At 39.8% G+C, this 15,000-nt stretch overlaps 2 protein-coding genes, 1 long non-coding RNA gene and 1 other non-coding gene across 5 annotated transcripts in view; 1 reads left to right on the top strand and 3 right to left on the bottom strand.

Annotated features, from left to right (window-relative positions):
- Positions 1–15,000, top strand: part of LOC123506052 (electron transfer flavoprotein beta subunit lysine methyltransferase-like) — a 103,836-nt gene that overhangs the window by 61,852 nt on the left and 26,984 nt on the right. The window lies entirely within an intron of this gene.
- On the bottom strand, positions 7,796–11,127 carry LOC123506056. Of its 2 annotated transcripts, none has more exons than XR_006675333.1 (2): positions 10,845–11,127; positions 7,796–8,237 (listed from the first exon to the last, which is right to left on the bottom strand). It is a non-coding gene; the product is annotated as an uncharacterized LOC123506056 (long non-coding RNA). The 2 variants fall into 2 exon arrangements; XR_006675332.1 differs by having other exon boundaries at positions 10,869–11,127.
- Positions 11,968–12,040, bottom strand: Trnaf-gaa. Its single transcript has one exon. It is a non-coding gene; the product is annotated as a tRNA-Phe (tRNA).
- LOC123506050 (aspartate aminotransferase-like) overlaps positions 14,431–15,000 on the bottom strand; it is an 11,345-nt gene continuing 10,775 nt past the window's right edge. Inside the window, 1 exon segment of the mRNA XM_045257892.1 lies at positions 14,431–15,000. This exon segment is cut by the window's right edge and continues 773 nt beyond it. The gene's annotated coding sequence lies outside the window, so the exon portion shown is untranslated.

The raw sequence follows: 15,000 nt of genomic DNA, 5'->3' as shown, positions 1-15,000 counted from the left end.
AAGCTAAATTAAAACACAAAACCTGAATCATGTAAAAATAAGAAAAAAAAATAATAGATGAAAAAAAAAAAATCTAACTAAACTCAAAAAGCTGAAAAGACAACAGCTGAAAATTATGAGCGAGAAAATCATGCAAACTGCCAATTACTCAGAAAATTCAGACAGGTTTGAGGGGAAAAGAAATATATTACCAACGTCATCTATAGTAATAATGATAAGAAATAAATGTGTAAGACTTGATTAACTGGAAATATTGCTGATAACGCTACGATAGAAATTACAACCTGCCACCGACAAGAGAAGAATTTGCGGTCTGACGATGGGAAGGTTCAGTCTCATTTGTGATTTGGGAAGAATGTAGATTATATGTAAATTTGATGTGTTTTTTAGGATGAACTACATGGATTGTACCTTGTGAGGTTCAGAATGAGCGTAAATTTGACGCTGTTTCCTGATGAGTTCACTTACTTTGTACACTCTGCGGTTTGTGTATTGTGAGTTGGGGAGGCGGTGACGTAGTGGATAAGGGCAGACGTCCACGCGTAGGTTTGAATCCCACCACATACCAATTTGAAGCTATGCCATTTGTCGAGTGGTTTAAAATTACCTACATGTCACCAGGATATCCGGATTCTAAGTGGTTACACCAAAGATGCGCTTGGGTGGTAATATGGGCCCTAATATAGTACCACTATACATAAAATTGCCTGCGCCACTAATGGGCGAAAGTTGAACAGCGCTTCCCACATATACTCTTCAAGTATGCCTACAGGCGCTATAGGCAGTAACATAAAAATAAGAGCTGTGAGATGCCTAGAAATCTGAAATGTGGATTTAATACATGGTCAATTTTCTTGTGTACAACGTGGCTTATACATATTGCAACTCTGGGGTAATATTGCAGCTCTTTGGGTAAATATTGCAAGTCTTTGGGAAACATCGAAGCATTTTTATCTAAAGGCTAGATTAGGTTACTGTTATTGTTTTTTTTCTTTTAAGACGGGCACTGGCCAAGGGCAATGAAAGTATAAGATGATTAAGGTCCCTCTGAGGCGTCAATCCCAAAGAGAGACCAGAAAAGGCAGTACTGAAAGATGTGTTAGGTTAAGTTAGGTTGGGTTGGGTTGGATTAGGTTAGATTTAGATTCATTCTGCCCATTAATGTCACAAGTCTTTCCGTTATTGTATAAATCACGACTTGAAGAAAAGGCATAATATTTTGTCAGTAAATTTGCAGCTTAACCCTTTCATTATTACATGACACATTTTTTCTTAATATTTTTACTACTTTGAATAATTCTACAGTAACTTCTATGTACCGTATTACCTAAAAAAGTGTAAAATCTATTCTTTTCCTTATTTTTCCTTCCTCTTAGATGCTTTTAAAGACTTCACACATTGCTCTTATGCTCGTATTCTCAAACACTTCTATGTTTCACCTCCACTACTTCAAAAACTTTTACTTAAATTTACACGAGTTTCTTAAGGTGTTTCTTATGGTTCTAGAGGCAGAGTGACAAGAGTTCTACATTATTAACGAGAGAAACACTATTGAAAACCCCTGTAGACATGTCTGTGGCCTTGAAAAATAATCGTAGTGAAAGAGCAAAACGTTTCTGAATACGCGCCTCAGTGCTGTGAGTTGTAGAATTGTAGGTTAGCGCTGTGGGAGGATTAATGTTACTTCCCTGGCACCCACTCGTGTTGCTAGTTTTTCTTTTTTATATATATGAGGGCAAAACTGACCAAGGGCAACATGAAATGAAAAAGAGAAGACTCACTAAGTTGACAGTTCCCTTGCAGATCCGAAAAAGTTAGCCAAGTGAAAAAGGGATAAATGTCTTGAAACCTTTCTTTTAAATGAAGTCAGTCATAGAACGTCGGAGATACAGAGGCAAGCAGGAAGTTCCAGAGTTTGTCAGAGAAAGGTATGAATGACTGAGAATACTGCTTAACTTTTGCATTAGAGAGTTGGATAGAGTAGGAGTGAGTGGATGAAGAAAGTCTTGTGCAGCAGAGTTAACTAAAGACAGGTTTTCGAATTTTCTTGATGAAGCATAGTGAATGATCTCGTTTGCACTGGTTATAAAGTTTTCTTCTTTTTTATATATTTTTTTAGAAAGATGGAGAGTAAGACGTGTAAATGTTCTGCTTCTAATAATAAAGATAAGAGAACGAGTGCTTGTGAACATCGTTTCTTGTTCTTGATCTGGGAAATAAATGGCCAGATTACTTGACATGCCATGCCACCAACCCCAATCCCCCTAAAAACTAAATAAACTAAATAGGTAAATAGATGAATAAATAGAAAAAAGGTAACTAAGAAATGAGAAATAAGGAAGAAATAATAAACAGATAAACAAAAATCAATAAATCAGTTAATAAAAAGTACAAAAATAAATTGTATGGGCCTTTTTTTGTTATAACTTTCGCTACCCTTGGCCAGCTTCCCCTCTTCCATAGAAAAAAAATAAAATAAACCTAAAAATAAGAAGAACAAACCAATAAATAGGCAACCAAGTAAAAAAAACCCCAGACAAATACTTAGAATAATCAACAGGAGATAATATGAAAACTTACACGCTTTTCTCTTTAAATGAGGAAAGATAAACAAGTAGCGCAGCACCTCATACATAAGACACACACACACACACACACACACACACACACACACACACACACACACACACACACACACGCTAAAATAAGAAGAAAAACAGAAGTATACCAGTTATTGTTTTTAGTGCCAATATATTCAACTAAATTAGAGTGTAGAGCCGAGTAGAATCTTAATATACAACATAAATACATGAGAGAGAGAGAGAGAGAGAGAGAGAGAGAGAGAGAGAGAGAGAGAGAGAGAGAGAGAGAGAGAGAGAGAGAGAGAGAGAGAGAGAGAGAGAGAGAGAGAGACCTAACAAAACACAACACTAATTCAAAACTCAAAACACACGTTGGACCATAAAAGGAACAGAGACCGAAGCTTTGCCAGAGGAGACACAAACTCGTCAACAAGAAGATCAAGAACAAGATTAGCTACGTTTCCACCTTTCCACCCTTCAGTACTGGGACGCATTTTTATCATGAGTTTTGGATACTACTGAACGGTTTTATTGACATTACGAAGGGTCTATGGAGGTCAGGAGATTAATGACCAGGATCTTCACTGTTTTAACACCCCACATATTTTTCTGAAGCTGTATAAATCCAGTAAATAGTAAAATCAATAAGTAAACGCGTGATGGTACTGATGGGGCTAACGGGGATTGTCTGGGGATTCTCTGCTATCTGTCAGTTCCAAGGAGGGAGGGAGTGGTGGCGCGGAAACTGTTATGTGTAAGGAAGGAACTGTTTTGTCTCCCCTTTTTTACTGTTATGGGTGACGTTTAATTGTCTTATTCTATCGTTCTTCTTTTTTTTTTTTGCTTTTTGTTATGTGTTGTTTGGTTTTTCTTTTTTTTTTTGTTGTTTTCTTTTCTTTGATTGCTTTCCTTGTTCGTTTTGTTTCAGTTTTTCTTTCTTTTTTTCTTTCCTTTGTTAGTTATTCATTTTTACCTTTTTCCTATTTTCTTCTTTTCTCTTTCTTTTTTTTATTTCCTTTATGTTTTTCCTTATTTTTCTCTTTCGTTTCTTAATTTTTCTTTTATTTTGTCTCTTTTGTTTCTTCATTTTTTGTTAACTTAGTTAATTAATCATTTTGTTGTTTGTTCATCTACTTCCCTTCATTTATTCATTCTTACTTCTTTTTTTTTCTTCCTTCTTTTTTCTTTTCTTTCTTCTTTTCTCTTGTTAGTTAGCTACTTAATTATTCATTATTCACAGTAAAAGATTATTTACAAGTACTCAGAAAAAAAAGTAAATCTCTCTCTCTCTCTCTCTCTCTCTCTCTCTCTCTCTCTCTCTCTCTCTCTCTCTCTCTCGCATTCATATCTTAACCCCTTCAATATTGCAACACATTTTTACCTTGAGATTTGTGTACCATTAGACCATTTTATTGACATTAAGAAGGGTCTATGAAGGTCAGAAGATCAATGGTCACAGTCTTCACTATTGTAATCCCCCACATGAGTTTCTGAAGCTGTATCGAACCACCAAATCGTAAGAGAATGAATATGGAAACACGTAACAGTCTGGTACAAAAAACAAATATCAACTCCTTCAGTACCAATGACACTTTTTCATATTAATTCTGCTTGTTATTTGATTTTATACAGCTTCAGAAACTCATGTGGGGGGGGGATTAAAATAGTGAAGACTGCGGCCATTAATCTTCTGACCTCCATAGACCCTTCCCAATATTAGTAAATTGGTCTAATCGTACACAAATCTCAAGGTAAAAATGTATCCCAGTATTGAAGAAGTTGATAGAGTGATACGTGTTAAACAGCCAAAAGGAAAAAAAAAAAAAAATGCAAAATAACAGTGGATCAATTGGCTGAAAGGCATGAAAATTTAAGCAAGACAACGAAGAAAACGTAGAAGGGAGAGAGGCAGTCTTTTTTTTTTTTTATTTATACCATGTGGGCTTTTCACGGGAATTTATGGGCTAAAGGGGATACTTTTTTGGGGGTACCTCCTATCTCAAAGCCCACCCGCTAGGAAACCGTTACCCCGAGTGAGGAAGCCCAACCTACACTCGGACCGTGGACAGTATTCGAACCCATGCGCTTGGAGACCCTCGGACCCCAAAGCACGCATGGTTCCACTGTACCACGGCAGCCCTGTGCTACTTATCTGCTGTATGTATTTCAGTATTGAGGAGGTTCATAAGTGTTGGTGTCGGTGATGAGAGAAGTGTCGTGTGTCAGTGGGAGGAGCAACAACTTTGTCATGGCGAGGGAAACTGTACACTGTCAGCTGCTGAGTCGGGTTCGCGGTATTGGCTTGTTACTCGTATGGTTTCAGGCGTGTCGTCTTCCTTCTCTTCTTGTTCCGTCTTGCTCCTTTTTATTCTTATTTTTTCTATATATTTTTTTTCTTTGTAGTGTTGGTGGTGGTGGTTTTGTTGTTGTTGGGGGTAGTGGTGGTAATGTTGTTTGTGATGGTGTAGTGGTAGCAGTGGTGGTGGTAGTAGTTGTTGTTTTTGTTCTTGTTGCTGTTGCTTTTTTTTCTTAGTAGTAGTAGTAGTGGTAGTAGTAGTAGTAGTAGTAGTAGTAGTAGTTGTAGTTGTAGTAGTAGTAGTAGTAGAGGTAGGAGCTATTGTTGTTGTTGTCGTTCCTGTTGTTGCTGTTATTGTTGTTTTTGTTTTGTAGTAGTAATAACAAAAGTAGTAAAAGTTATTGTTGATGTTTTTTTGGGTTTTATAGTAGTTATTGTTGGCCTCTAGAAGAACAGACCACCGCTAACCATTCCCATCCAAACCCCATAAACATAAGCAACACGCGTTTATGATGAAAGTAAAGAAGAAAACAAACGGAACACCTGAATACTTAAATACCTGAATACCTGAATATCTGAATACCTGAATACCATAATACCATAATATCTTAATACCTGAATATATAAATACCTAAATACCTGAATATCTGAACACCTAAATGCCTGAATATCCAAATACCTGAATATCTAACTAAATGCCTGAGTAAACAAAGTCGCTCACGTTTTCCCTAATAGTAATAGATTAAATGAACATTGTCGCTTTTTTTGTTCCCTCCTTAGGTTTCTCCTCGCGTCTCTGCTAATTACCATAAGACAGGTACGCTCCGCCGCGGGCCCTGAAAGTTGTATACCTGTGGCCTAGTGTTCGGGTGGTGGTGGTGGTGGTGATGGTGGTGGTCGTGTGACAATAAGAGAAACCTGTAGTGCTCTTAAGGTACTGTGTGTGTGTGTGTGTGTGTGTGTGTGTGTGTTTACTTTAATGAGTTTTCTCCCCTTTTTGTTTATTTTTTCCGTATTTTCTTTATATTTTTACTTTCTTTTTCAATATTTGTCTTTATTTCATATTTTCCTCATTGTTTTATCGCGTGCATGGCTAAAGTAGTTTTTGTTGCGGTTTGTAACATGGGAAGGCCTGGAAGTAACGAGTTTAAGGCTGATTTAATGGACCAAAAATGAGATCGGAAGGAATACAATCGCTGAGTGGCAATAAAGGGGACAAACTCAATATCCTCGTTGTTTAATGCAGGAGGCAACAAGAAAAAATATTAACAAAAACACCGGAAGGTAACTGTCCATGAATCAATAACCAGTTAATGCAGTTATTTGTGAGAAGACAAAAGATTAGTTGCAAAAGTTAACCTATACTCTCAACCATTCATACCTTTCTCTGGTAAACTCTGGAACATTCTACTTACTTCTGTATTTCCAACTCCCTATAACATGATTTCATTTAAGAGGGAGGTTTCAAGACGTTTATTCCTTCATTTCGGCTAATAAACACTGGAATATTTTACCTGCTTCCGTATTTCCAACTCTCTATAACTTGATTTAATTTAAGAGGAAGGTTTCAAGACATTTAATCGTATTTCTAATTCTTTCGGACCTGCAAGGGGACTGACAACTAAGTGGGCCTTTTTTTTTCATGTCATGTTGCCCTTGGCCAGTTTCTCCTTCTTACATAAAAAAAGATAAATTTATAAATAGTGATGAGAGATGGATACAATAAGCATATATTATAAAGGAATCATCATAAGCACATTAACTTTTTTTCATGCTCTTTTGATCCTTGCCCGTCTGCCTGACTGACTTACTGACTCACATCCTCAGACAATCACGCACTCTTTCAATCCTTAATACACTCATTGACAGAAATTTCGCTAACACTCACCTTTTTTAGCGTGGGAAGGAGCCATGATGGTGGTGGTGGTGGTGGTAGGAGTGGTACTAATAGCAGTAGTCGTGAGGTAGTTTGCAGGTAGTGTCCCGTTGTGAAGAGGAGCTCGTGGGAATCAGGCAGAGGTGGGGAAGCACGAAAAACTGGGTGTGGTGGTGGTGGTGGTGGTGGTGGAGGCTTGACTACTGACCGGGTTATGAGTGGTAATGGTGGTAATGGTGGTGATGGTGGTGGTCGCGGAAAAATTGATTTGAGAGGTAACGAGAAAAGGGTGATATAGTGTTGCTTGTGGTGTTGAGGTATGTTGTGCAGTGGCGTTGGTGTAAGGCTATTTTGGGGTGGTGATGGTGGGGATGAGAGGGATGGGGATGGGAATAGGAGGGGAGGGAGGAGGGAGAGGCTTCCACACCACCATATTTTCTGTGTTTCAGTGTCTTTCCTCACTTATTCTCTCTCCTCATTCCCTCTTTTCTTTATTCCGTCCGATTTATTACTCGTTTTGTCACTTCTCCGTCAAACACATTTTTTTTTTTTGTCTTCTGAAACGACTAATAACTTCTATTGTGAATGTTCCTGTGTGAATGTACTCTTTATCACCTCTATATATCACAAAGGTTTGAGTTTATTAATCGTTATCACAGCGTCCTTAAGTCTTCACATAGCTCGTTAATATCACGTTTCAATCACTCACCATCACTCAAGATCATTTTCTTTAATCCACTTTCTTCTATGTCTTGATTAAAAGGTGGCACCAGTTTTTCCTTTTATTTTAATTGAGTATGTATTTTTTTTAGTTTTTTTTTAGAGTTTAGGTTCGTGTCCGTTTGAAAGAAAAGAGTGACCAATATTCTCAGGTTCACGTGTTGGAACGCTCCACTCGCCGGGCCAGTAAATCAGGGCTACATTCCAGTGTAACTTGAATATGGCCAGCTATGTATGTTTGACTATTTCTTTTATTTATTTCTCAGTGCAGGGTCGTGAAACTTGAGAGTCACAATAAAGATAGATTGATATTGAGTTTTATTTTGTTGTTTTTATGTATATATATATTTTTTATCTCTTACTTTCTATAAGCAAGAAGTGGTATGAGTTTGAAATTTCACCTTTTTTTTGCGCGTAAACTTTTCACAAATATCTTTTTTTATTCGTAAGTAAGAAATTTTTTAAAGGTAATTGCTCCCATAAACCTTTTCACTGTTTTTTCCCATGCTTTTCTTTTCTCCTCTTCCCTTTTTCTTTCCTTTTACTGCACGAGTTTCACACTCCAGGTAGCTTTACAATGATCCGCCTCAGGTGTGTCGTAAGAATAATGTGTCTTGTGCAGGTCTGAGTCAGTTGCTCTTGTGTCTCACTCAGTCAGGTGTGTAAGATAAATATTTCCTGCGTTCTTTTCCTCCTTCCAGCCTTCAGTTTTGAGTGTAGGAATATGGCACGTTTTGTTTTGAACCTCTACCTTACTGCAACGCTGAGGTCAAGGGAAAAAATATGCGTGTTTGGTTAGTGCACTGCAAGATGGTTTTGTAATACATGCATACATAAATGCGTACATATATTCATGCAAAACCATTTTCTTTTAGTATATACATCCATACATACATGTATACATACATACATAGATAAAGAAGATACATTCACATAACCATACACATATTCATACATTTGCATACATATACATAGATAAATGGAGAGATAGATTCGCACATCCCAAGCAAACTGAAAGAGTGACTGATTGACTGACTGACTGGTGGACTGACTGACTGACTGACTGACTGACTGAAAAACTGACTGACTGAAGGACTGACTAACTGAGAGACTGACTGACTGGTGGACTGACTGACTAATTGACTGACTGACTGACTGGTGGACTGACTGACTGACGGACTGACTAACTGAGAGACTGACTGACTGGTGGACTGACTGACTGACTGACTGACTGACGGACTGACTGACCGATGGACTGACTGACTAAGAGACTGACTGACTAGTGGAATGACTGATTGACTGACTGACTGACTGACTGCATAACAAAAACACAGATCAAGAAAAGAAATTTTAGCATGACTGTATCAGTGTGTGTGTGTGTGTGTGTGTGTGTGTGGCCAGGTGTGCTAGAGAAAGACTGGGTAAGGGAGAGAACGGAGAGAGAGAGAGAGAGAGAGAGAGAGAGAGAGAGAGAGAGAGAGAGAGAGAGAGAGAGAGAGAGAGAGAGAGAGGAGGGGGTAGGAAGGGCCGTGCGACTTCCGGTAACTGAGCAGGTGATGGTTGGCTGAAGGAGAGAGAGAGAGAGAGAGAGAGAGAGAGAGAGAGAGAGAGAGAGAGAGAGAGAGAGAGAGAGAGAGAGAGAATTAGCTAGTACTAAAAACTGAAGATGAGCAAGAATGACGAAGCAAAGTTGTTGTTTTTTTAGCAGTAATTTCTTTTCATTCATTCAAAGTAGATGACATTGACTACTGCTTGGCTCCCTGACTCATGCCTACTGACTGACTGACTAACTATTGCCTCACTGCTTGACTGACTGACTGAAAACCGCCTCACTGCTTGACTGACTGACTGAAAATCGCCTCACTGCTTGACTGACTGACTGAAAACCGCCTCACTGCTTGACTGACTGACTGAAAACCGCCTCACTGCTTGACTGACTGACTGAAAACCACCTCACTGCTTGACTGACTAACTAAAAACTGCTTCACTGCTTGACTGACTGACTAAAAACTGTCTCACTGCTTGACTGACTGACTAAAAACCACCTCACTGCTTGACTGACTGACTGAAAACCGCCTCACTGCTTGACTGACTGACTGAAAACCGCCTACTGACTGACTGACTAACAATTGCATCACTGCTTGACTAACTGACTGAAAACCACCTCACTGCTTGACTGACTGACTAAAAACCGCCTCACTGCTTGACTGACTGACTAAAAACCGCCTCACTGCTTGACTGACTGACTAAAAACTGCCTCACTGCTTGACTGACTGACTAAAAACCACCTCACTGCTTGACTGACTGACTGAAAACCACCTCACTGCTTGACTGACTGACTAAAAACCACCTCACTGCTTGACTGACTGACTTCATGTACTGCTGACTGACTGGTTTGTGTATTGACTGATTCCAAATTAATGAAGAGATTTGATTGACAAGTCGTGTGAGTGAATAAAGTGATTGACTGATTGGTTCTATGATTGGCTGACTTATTAATCCACTGGGTCATTTATAGTCTGACTGAATGACAAAGATACTGAGAAACTGACTGACTGACTGACTGAATTTGACTGAGATGGTAAATCACTGACTGGGAAAAAATGACTGACAGACTGGTTTTATTAAGTGTCTAAAGGATTTATCAACAGACGAATGTACTTAATCCCTTCAGTACCAGGACGCCTTTTCATATTCATTCTCGTCACTGTTTGGTGATTTAATACAGCTTCAGAAACTTATGTGTGGATTAAGACAGTGAGGACTCCGGGTATTAATCTTTCGAGCTCCATAGATCCTTCCTAATGTAAATAAAATTGTCTAATGTACCCAAAACTCATGATAAAAATTACGTCTCAGTACTCAAGGATTTAACTGACTGACTGACACTACTTTTTGACAGGCCTTCCTCAACTAGCTGACTCCTACTGTACCTAACTGCCTGAGTGAGTGAGGCAGTGAGTGAATGAATGACTAGTTGACTGGAAGCTTGACTGACTTCCCATCCAATCTCAGGCAGTCACTCCATAATTGCGTTCAGTGAGAGGCATTGCTGACTCACCCTACGATTGGAAATGTGTCACTGTCTTAACTGATTGTGTCTAAAAGGGTGAATTGCGAGACTGTTAGTGTGTATGTGTGTGTGTGTGTGTGTGTGTGTGTGTGTGTGTACGTACGTGAAGCATTTCCATCACACCTGCTCGTTCCACTTCCTTCTGTTTTACGCGCCACTTTCCTCTCTCTCTCTCTCTCTCTCTCACACACACACACACACACACACACACACGCACACACACACACACTTCTCCCTCACTCTTCACACTGTCACGTAAAAATCAACATAGACACAACATAAGATAACGCGACACACTTATTTTTTTGTTGTATTTCTCACTTGTACTTAATCTCCGAATGTACTTGTCACTTCCCGCTGTCTGTCACGATTGTCATTATTATCATCACCATTAGAATTCACGTATCACTTATTTTCCCTTGTTATTTTCATTCGTGTTTCTTCGTCACTGTCAAGGGAGCCCTAAGAGTCAAGGCGCCTGGTGGGGTTCAGTCAGTCACCAGGTGTTGAGTACGAGTGAGGCTGCGACTGATCAGACTGGAGAGAGGGGCGCGCATCCTCCCCCGACGACGGTTGGAGAAGCACTGAGCATAGTAGGAGATTTTGATACGACGTGTAGTAACAATCCAAAGTTGCCTTCCTCTTTCCCTCACTTTCTCTTCTTTTCTCAGTCCCTTATGCCCTTCCCTCTGTCTGTCTGTCTGTCTGTCTGTCTGTATATATGTATGTATGTATGTATGTATGTATGTGTGTTTGGTTTTGTCCTTCCGTCTGTCATAATTTCTATTTGCTCAATCTGTCTGTTTATTTGTGTGTGTCTGTCTGTCTGTCTGTGTGTGTTTATAGTTATGTAATACTCTCTCTCTCTCTCTCTCTCTCTCTCTCTCTCTCTCTCTCTCTCTCTCTCTCTCTCTCTCTCATCTTCAGTGTCTTCCTTATCTTCTATGTTATCTTTCTTCCAATTACAGGTTTCACTTTTTTTCTTTTTTGTGTGTGTGCGTTCGTGAGTGCGTGTGCATGTGCGTGTGCATGTGCATGTGTGCATGTGATGGATTACATGTTAATTATATACATGGCCATGGATTCTGACATTCTGAAATTCTACGTGTGTTTGCTTCATTTTGTTTGCCGGTAGTTCCTAGAAGAGAGATAATTGCTAACTGAGAGATAAATATAATTGATCCTCAGTGTCTGCAAAGGGAGTGGGATTGCTTGCAGGTACACCTTCCATCTACTCGTATCTCCCAGGGCAGCGGAGGGGAGGGTGGGAGGTGCGACATGCGGTGTTGTCTGGCCAGAACCGGTGCTGCAGGTGAGGTCAAGCAGAAATCATTATCCCTTTGGCAGGAAATTCCGTTCACCTGACCCTCTTGCCTTGTGGTTACCGGGCGGCAGGAGAAAAAAAAAAGGAAAACTATATTGCCCAGACCCGGGATCGAACCGGGGACCTTTAGATCTTCAGTCTAACGCTCTCCCAACTGAGCTATCTAGGCGGTGAGGGAGCGTACCTGAAACTTAAACCTATCGCATCTATGTATTGTTACGGTCAAAAGTTGAATAACCTTATGTACTTCTGTTGATTTTTACCGTTTTCGTCAGTTTCTTGTTCTTAAAACAGGTAATAATTGCCAAACAAAAAAGACGTAATTTGATTGTAAGCAGATCAGAAGACTTAAAACTGAGATAAGCCTTCCCCTCCCTCCCAGCACCGACCCGGTCTCTTGTTTTTATGTAAGAGGGGAAAGCTGGCCAAAGGGCAACAAAAAACTAGAAAAGGTCCTATTAGTTGCCAGTCTCCTTTAGATACGAGAGAGTTGCCCCCCCTCAATAGCAAATAGATAAATAAATGTCATGAAATTTCCCTCTTAACCTCTTCAGTATCATGACGCATTTTCATATATCATTCTGCTTACTGTTTGGGAATTTTATAGTTTCAGAAACTTATGTGGAGATTGAAATAATGAAAACTCTAGCCATTAATCTTCTGACCTCCATAGACCCTTCCTAATGTAAATAAAATACAAAAAACTTATGGTAGAAATGCGTTCCAGTACTGAAGAGGTTGAATGTTGTCAAGTTGGTGTGTGGGTTTCTATCATGCCACAGGATAGCTTGTACTCGTATCCTGTGGCACTTGAGGGAAATAATGGGTGAGATATGACATTAATAGGGTCCGGTGAATGGATTTGAAAATAATACGTAAGTGAATAGATGGATGAGTGAGCAAATTGTGTGATAGATATGACAAGAAAAAAAATGGAGGGTGAATTTAGAATTTTGGATACTGAAGAAAACTTACTTTATTACAAATTAGTAATACAAAATGTTGGAATTTAATCAACCTTTTCAGCACCACGGCATCAAATTCTTTCTTTTCTGGATACTATTGCAGAATTTTGAATAAGTTTAGACTAATTATCTACTTCATCTAAAGGTTAACGGTAATATCCAGTCAATTACCTTCTGCTATTATATCTTATTTACTTTATTCTAACTAGCAAAGGGAACTGGCAACTAAGTGGGCCGGTTTTTTTCCTTTTTTATTTCGTTTTATGTTGCCTTTGGTCAGTTTTCCCTTCTTACATAAAAAAAAAGATAAAAAAGCAGCAAGTGATTTTATGAAGTTTAGGCATTGCGTGCAGTACTGAATGGAGTGAATGTCTGCACCGGTGTTTAGTTGGAGGCAGTGTTGGTGAAGTCTTTTTAGTTGGAGGCAGTGCTGGTGAAGTCATTTTAGTTGGAGGCAGTGCTGGTGAAGTCATTTTAGTTGGAGGCAGTGCTGTTCCTGAAGTTACTCTCTCTGCCTTAAAGAGAAGTGTCAAAGTCTTGTGGCTGGAGGAAGGATAAGTATCAATTGTAAAGTTTGCCTGCAGTACTAAATTGATTAGACAGGTGTGTGTGTGTGTGTGTGTGTGTGTGTGTGTGTGTGTGTGTGTGCGTGTGTGTAATTCACCTCGGTCGTCTGCTGGTCACCCAGCCAGTCTTTCCCATTACGGAGCGAGCTCAGAACTCATAGACCGATCTTCGGGTAGGACTGAGACCACAACACACTCCACACACCGGGAAAGCGAGGCCACAACCCCTCGAGTTACATCACGTACCTATTTACTGCTAGGTGACCAGGGGCCACACATTAAGAGGCTTGTCCATTTGCCTCGCCGCTTACCGGGACTCGAACCCGGCCTTCTCGATTGTGAGTCGAGCGTGCTAACCACTACACTACGCTGTGTGTGTGTGTGTGTGTGTGTGTGTGTGTGTGTGTGTGTGTGTGTGTGTGTGTAGTAAGGTCTCTATCTGAAATTATCCTGCATCAAGGGACAGTATTGGAAAGGTCCCGTGGCTGAAGTAAAAGGGAAAGTATTATATTAACAAAACTTAGCATTTTATTAGTTATTATTGGTGCGACACTCGTTATGGCGATGGTAGTGGCAGGTTACCAGGTTACCAAGTTGCCAGGTTGCATCAGCACGCCACCACGCCACGCTCAGGTGGTATATGAAGATTGCGGTGTGGTCGAGGGAGGTAGAAGGTTAGGTACAATTATGTGGTTTTTATTAGTTGATATCATGACACTCCCTGGCTGATGATGATGATAGTTGTGCGACGCGAATGCCGCCTACTGTCCACCTGCCTGCTAGTAAGTGTCGCTGACCAGCCCTGACACAGATCCACGTTTTTTTTTTTTTTTCACCTTTTTCCTCTCCTCTCTCCTCCTCTCTCTCCTCTCTCCTCTTTCTCCCACCACGGGGCTTGTTATGTCCACATCCATCTCGTCCTCCTTGCCGGGGTCACCTGTCCGCCAGCTGCCCTTCCCTCGCTGCCTCTCACCTCCATGCCCCCTTCACCGCAGACTCCATGGTTAGGTAAAGATTATATGAACAGAGACAGCTGGTACGACATTTATATTAACAACGACAACAACAACAACAACAACAATAACAATGATAATGATATCCTTCTATTACCTTCGCTGAAAGAAAAGCTATACATCATATTTAATTTTTATGCATAGTACCGTATACATGATACTTTTTATAGTAATACACATAATAAATATTCTCTTCAGCTACTTTCCTTAACCGTTCAATATATATTAGTTCGCTACCTCATTAGATTTAAACACCAACGTCAACAAATGTCTATATAAAATTCACTATGTTGGACAGTATACATATTGTCTTGTGGCTCGTACAGTTCTGCCTCCATCATTTCCTGTTATTCCTTAGTCATTCATCCCTCTACATTCACACTCCTTTTCTCCTTCCATCCACCACCTCAAAATTTATCCTGCTTCCCAACCACTGTCTGTCTCAAATCCTCATATCCAAATAATCATTCCTTTAATTATTCTTCACTCTCTCACCAGCATTACATCCACATTTCCTCTTTCCTTCCACTGCTTCCCTCTCTTTCTTCACTCCTCAACACCTCTTACCTCTCACAACTCCACCTC

Source organism: Portunus trituberculatus, chromosome 19 (genome assembly GCF_017591435.1).
Source record: "Portunus trituberculatus isolate SZX2019 chromosome 19, ASM1759143v1, whole genome shotgun sequence".
In the NCBI taxonomy this organism is placed as follows: Eukaryota; Metazoa; Arthropoda; class Malacostraca; order Decapoda; family Portunidae; genus Portunus; species Portunus trituberculatus.
This window is presented reverse-complemented; position numbering and strand designations above follow the sequence as displayed.